Source organism: Trachurus trachurus (assembly GCF_905171665.1).
Source record: "Trachurus trachurus genome assembly, chromosome: 3".
NCBI classification, from domain to species: domain Eukaryota; kingdom Metazoa; phylum Chordata; class Actinopteri; order Carangiformes; family Carangidae; genus Trachurus; species Trachurus trachurus.
The window spans coordinates 17,327,870-17,334,727 of record NC_139893.1 but is presented as its reverse complement, the minus strand read 5'-3'; positions in this window follow the sequence as shown (position 1 = coordinate 17,334,727).

The following is a 6,858-nucleotide window of genomic DNA, read 5'->3' as shown; positions in this document are numbered from 1 at the left end:
CTATAGCCTACCCCCAATGCAGTTTTTATATGGGACAATGTAGTGGTCAATGGCATATGGTCCCCCTGCATGTAGCTGGGGAATAAACAGCCTGATGGTTTTAAGGTGTTGGTGAAGACCAAAACTGAGTTTAAAAAGAAGAAGAATGAACATTGAACTCACATTTACCCAATGTTTCTTCCAGCAACCTCACGTCTTCAGCTGTCATGTTGTTTTCTTCCCCTGAGTGGACAAAAAGAAAACTACACTCACTTAGATTTTTTTTTAAATAGACCCCCTTTGTAGAAAAGGTTAGGCTGTAATTACGTAGGCCTATTAATACTAACTGTTCTGATCAGTGTTGTGTTGTAATTTGTAATCAGTGTCAGTAACGCATAGACTGTGCAATAACGTCAAAGCCTGAGTCACGTGATCATTTGATTGCGAGTGATGTCACGCAGCACCTTATGTCAGACAAGCGACGTAAATGCAGCTCCTTGTCAATAAAAATCAATAGAAGAGGAAGCAGCGACTGTTTGGAGCACACAGTAACTCTGTGAACGAATGAGTGAGTATCACTGCACTTTTGTTTTTGAATTTCAGTAGTGGACAATGGTTTGAACTTTGAAGTCCTGTGAGGAAGTCGGAGTTTACGTAGGACTTGTTACGTCGGAGCTACTGTATGCTAATTAGCCCTCGTCTTACCTGATCTCACCTGATTTAATGATGTCCTACAGAGCTGAAACAATGTTCTTACGATTTTGAAAAGGCGTTAGTAGCCTACTGTTGATGAAGTTTTCTATGTAGGCCTAACGTGGATGGAATAATGTGTCTAAATCTATAGGGGAGAGCGGGGTAAGTAGTGCCAATTTTTACTTAAATTGCCTTTAAAGCAAGGGGATTATAATAATGCCCCCAACTAGTATATGTACATATAGTTTAGGATGTTGTGCATCCCTGGGAACAATCACTTTGAATCTTAAATTAACTGTTTCAGAAATATAGCTAGAAAAAAGTGGTTTTGTGGCACAACTTGCCCCTGGTGCGGGGTAAGTTGTGCCATTACAGAGAATACACTGGGGTAAATTGTGCTATTGATAATTGAAGTAAAACAGATCATTTTAATCTCACAAATGATAATGCTATATAAAAGCAAGACATTCAATACAAAATTAAAGCCAGAAGCGGCGATGATCGGGCCCTCGCTTGTCCCCATGCAGTCGCGGAGGCCTGAGGCACTCTGGGGGCTGTGGCGCAAAGAAACGCAATGTTTTGTTCATCCACCAGGCTACGAGCACAACCAGACAGGGCAGGTGTGTTCAGGGGCGGTCCCTTATCACACATGTTAAGTTTCAAGCAAATCAGTGCCCACTGCCATGTTTCTCCTATACACAGACAGCACTGCCATTGGCACAACTTAAAGCAGAAGTAAGTGATATATTTGTGTTAAAGCAGAAGTGAGTGGTCCGGTCGTTTTCGCTAATGCTGCGTTCCATGCAGGCTTTTGAAATCGTAAATTACAGCTTCAAGTCACAACTTACGACTTTGTAGCGTTTCAGGCAACCCACTCGTGTTTTTCCGACCTGTTTTACCGGTGAAAGTCACTATAACGGCCACTCGTAACTTCCGACCGGTGAACTCGTACCAGATCGAACTGGTACCACTTCACGGTCGAAAAAATACGAGTTTCCTTGAACGCACCATAACAGTCCTCGTCCCTACGTCACCACATTCACGGTGTTCCTTGGCTGCACACACAGCCCTGCATGCCGTTCTCTCTCCTCATTGGATAAAAACTGTAGGATACGATAAATGTTTTCTCTTCGGCTCAGAGCAGAGCAGAGGGACTGAGAGACCCGTGTTTCGGTCCAAACACTCTATGTAAGTGATTGCTGTCGGAAGATATAACTATTTAAGACTTATATTAACACAAATATATCACTCACTTCTGCTTTAATATAAGTCTTAAATAGTTATATCTTCCGACAGCAATCACTTACATAGAGTGTTTGGTCTGAATCACGGGTCTCTCAGTCACTCTGCCCTGCTCTGAGTCGAGGAGAAAACATTTATCGTATCCTACAGTTTTTATCCAATGAGGAGAGAGAACGGCATGCAGGGCTGTGTGTGCAGCCAAGGGACGCCGTGAATGTGGTGACGTAGGGACGAGGACTGTTATGGTGCGTTCAAGGAAACTCGTATTTTTCCGACCGTGAAGTCGTACCAGTTTGATCTGGTACGAGTTCACCGGTCGGAAGTTACGAGTGGCCGTTATAGTGACTTTCACCGGTAAAACAGGTCGGAAAAACACGAGTGGGTTGCCTGGAACGCTACAAAGTCGTAAGTTGTGACTTGAAGCTGTAATTTACGATTTCAAAAGCCTGCCTGGAACACAGCATTAGCAAAAACGACCGGACCACTTACTTCTGCTTTAACCCAGGCCCTTTGGCACAAATTACCCCAAGCCCAGCATTTTGAGAAAAAAGGATTCCCCAGCTGTTTTGAGCTGGCATCATGATAACTGTATAGACTCATGGTGTAGCTTAATAAAGCACTAAACATGTGTCAAAATTATCTATAATTGTTCAAACACGGCAATCAAAAAACCTTGATCATAGAAATTTTACTTTGGAGGGCAAAAATTTGTTTTTTGAACATAAATGTGCTTTCCTCTCAAGCCATGTGTCTCCCTTCTTGATAGGATGAGTGAAATGGATGCCCCTTCAAAAATATGTGGTCACATGACCAACTTCTTCTATGGTTTTCTAGATAACAGGGGTGGAACTACTTGCCCCATGGCACAAATTACCCCACTCTCCCCTACTTCTACCTAAGTTACCGAAGTTATCCGCAACCGGATATAGCCTAACATGCTGGTACTTTCAGAATAAAAGCATCCTGCTGATTTCAGCTAGATGAGCACGAAGTATTGGGGAAACCGGTGCAGTTCATTGAACTTAGGTAATAATACGTCCGTTTTTCTACATCCACTGGAAACTGTGGCCCTAAGTGATGTTCTGGTTGAACCCAAAAATGACTTTATATCACTCAGCAGTGTAGGATTTTCAAGATTTGACCTCAACCAGTACTTTTTGTTTTTGTTTTTTTTTAAACCAAAAAATGATTAAAGGGACATTACAATGTAAAAATCAGCCTCTTCTGTGTGTGCAGTGTTACTGTCACTTACTGATGCAGGCGGCGGTTGGTGCATAGAGATGGAGCTAAGGCCAAACTACTAGTGCAACAGATAATGACAGTTCAAAATGTGCTGAGAGGTGTGGAGAGGAGAGGAGAGGAGAAGAGAGGAGAGGAGAGGAGAGGAGAGGGCTCCATGTAACCAGATGTGTCCCCCAGCAGTCTAAGCCTATAGCAGCATAGCTATAAAATGCAGAGCTACCTGGACCAGCCCTAAACAGGTGTCCCTTTACGTGTACGATCGCGCGCAATTTTATGTCTGCGAAGCTTCGATTATTGAAATATGATTATTGGGTCAGCCCTAGTTAAAAGTACTGGTTGAGGTCAAATCTTGTAAATCTTACTCTGCTGAGTGATCTTAAGCCATTTTGGGGCAACATATCCCTCTATGTTCAACACCAGAAGCTTGAATCCGTTTTTGGCAGGTGAAATAGCCTGATTTTTACATTGTAATGTCCCCTTATCCGTTTTTCAAGTAAAAGTACTGGTTGAGGTCTGCTCAATAATGACTGAATTTCATTTTTTGGTGAACTATTCCTTTAAAGCAGAGATACCATGTTTAAAGTTATTGAACAGCTATTGAGCTAAAATGCGAATATTTACATATAAAAATTATAAATAGATTTAAAACAAGAGGTGTATCATGCAGCCAGTGATGTATTATGATCCCAAACTGATTTTGAGTCAACTGATCACATTACCTGGAAGCTATTGAGCTAAAATGCTATATAAAAATTAATAAAAAATTATGGACAGATTTTGGACAGTGTTGGATCATGTTACTCCACTGGCTGCATGAGATTCACCTCTTGTTTTTACATTTTACATCTCTTCATAATTTTTTATTAATTTTTAATATTAGCATTTTAGCTCAATAGCTTTAAACATGGTATCTCTGCTTTAAATATCCCACATTTTTATTTTGAAAACAGGAAGTCAGTACACGCTGTAGCCGTCTTCTCCGTGTGTTTACTGTAAAGCCTGCAATACGGGTGCACATGAAATGTTGGAGTTGCTTGCGAATGTCTGTCGAATATCCAACTTAAAATGAACTTGCACTGCGGCGCCCCAAGTGATGTTCTGGTGGTTGAACCCTGGTAACTAAAAGAGAAGTAGCCCAGACTGAACCTGCTGCGATTATCTCCATCCCATACTTTTTTTTATCCCAGTTCTGTCAGCGCCCAACTCTGGGTTATGGATAGTTTGGCTTACACACAGCAACCCAGAAACCCAGAAATAATGCCTCAAAATCCTGTTGCACAATATGCCAAAAATTGCCTTCAGCTGAGGCTGGACAGGACGGAGGGAGCCGAGGAGAAGGGTTCAGGGACCACATGTTGTTGTTGTTGTTGTTTCAAATTATAAGGTATAAAACAAGGTTTTCTTGTCGATTCAAGGTAAACCAAGTAGCGATGCTCAGACATCAGTGTTTAAGCTCACAGTGAATGTGACTTAAAGCAGAAGTAAGCGGAATATTTGTGTTAATATAAGTCTTAAATAGTTATATCTTCCGACAGCAATCACTTACATAGAGTGTTTGGTCTGAAACACGGGTCTGTCAGTCACTCTGCTCTGCTGTAAGCCGAGAAGAAAACTTTCCTTGTATCCTACAACCTTTATCCAATGAGGAGAGAGAACGGCATAAAGGGGCGGTCCTCTCTGTGTGTGCAACCAAGGGATGCGCGTGAATGTGGTGACGTAGGGACGAGGGCGGACTGCTAATTCCATCGGCTGACAAGAAGTTAGCCAAAACGACCGGATCGCTTACTTCTGCTTTAAGTTTCACCGTTTTATGGTTGTTAGCCAGACTGTTCCAGACTGTTCACTGAAAGCTGCTTTCTGATTGGCCACAGTTTCACAAGTTTGAATCCTCTTCATGACCTTTGTCAAAATGTCATCACTGCTCTGTCTGTCCAGTCTCCTGCGTCACTTTCCATTTTATACCCTCTATAATAGGATGCCATAAAAATAATCTTTACCATCAGTGCCAGTCAGAAGCGAGAATCACCATCTCATTACCACCCCTGTTCGAGGGACTAATTATGGGATGTAAGGAGCCCGGCAACAGAGCTGAGCCTGGGGTGTCCTGGTGGCTGGGTCTGCTAATGGCTACACGGGATTGAATTACAGCTCATTCCTCACTGTTTCATCTCTCTCCCTCCACTTTTCGGCCTCTTCTCACTTCACCTGTCAGCAATACATAAAGGAAAAGAAATTAAATACTAAAAGAAGTTGAACTGTTCTCTCTCCTTTTCAATAAAAATACAAAAAAAAACTGTATAAATCCAGCAACAAGTGCAGTTGAATCTCTTTCAGTTATGCCCTGCGACCTCCCCAGGTCCTTTTAAATGATCCCACACAGATAAAGCACCGTGATCCCACTTTGAAACACCCTGTGATGAAATAAACTATTGTGTGTGTCCTCACCCCAATATGCTAATCCAGGATTAATTATGGGCCAACCCTAATGAGAATCTCTCTCGCCACCCTTAGATATGTAAATGTACCAGCAGTGGACAGTGTTGAGAGCCTTTTGTTAATTCTGTGCTCTACAAAACAGGCAGGACAGGATGGGAAGAGACGATGAGGAGGATGGTTTGGGGACCACAGATCTTTTTCAAAGTGTATGGAATAAACACGACACAGTCTTTATCTGTGGGTTTTAGCAAGTAAATACAACAGAGATGTCATAAAGATATTAAAATATAGGAGCTACTTAAAATGAACACATTCGCCCCAAGGCAGCGGATGGTGAAACTTGATCATCAAATGTATTTAGATGCTTAAATAAAAAATATAATAAGGGGTGTGTTCTGCATCATCTGTAGCCTGTTTTAATATACTGTATTTGGTTGAGGTGCAAACAGCAGCCCTCCAAATCGCAAAATAAATCTGAGGTATCATGAGATAAGTCATTGGTTAGAAGGGAAGAAGAAAAGTTTTTGTTTAACCTTAAACAGTTATTTAAATGACACATCCTGTGAAGACTATTAAGGGGCAATGTCCCTGTGGTGCTGTGGTGCATAAACCAAACACACTCTGATCACCACTAAAGTACAGGGTTTATTGCAGGGGTGGAGGTTGCATGTGTGTGAGTGGTGGCATTTGTGTGTGTGTCTCGTTAGGTGTGTGTGTGTGTGTGTGTGTGTGTGTGTGTGTGTGTGTGTGTGTGTGTGTGTGGGTGTAGGGGCTACAGGGCCTGAAAAGCCTGATCTGCTTCGGGATTTTGCACATGAATAAGCTGCGTCTGTGTTGCTCCTCGGAGTTTCTGTCCAAGGTGCTGAAATCTGCTGCTCCGGGGACTGATCACGTGACTGCACCCCCCTCTACCGAGAGAGCAGGACGCTCTATGTGTGTGCGTGTTTGCGCGCGCGCGTGTATAGGCTATGCACGCGGACACTTCAATCCTCATCATGAGCGATTGAGGCTCATGAGGAAGCTCCAGTAAGACGGCGGCGGGGCTGCTGTAGTATCATGCTCGCAGCGTGGATTTGATGCAGTTGATCGCCTATCAGTGACTCTCTTCTTGCATGCTTCTCTTTCCTCTTCTTCTTCTTGTTCTTTTTCTCTTTCTCTCGCCGTTGCAAACATTTAGTGTGGCAACTGTGGATGGGCACACAGGAGTGGGCTGCTGCCCACCAAGTCTGACTGTGTTTCGGAGCCGCTGAGGAGAAGAACATGTAA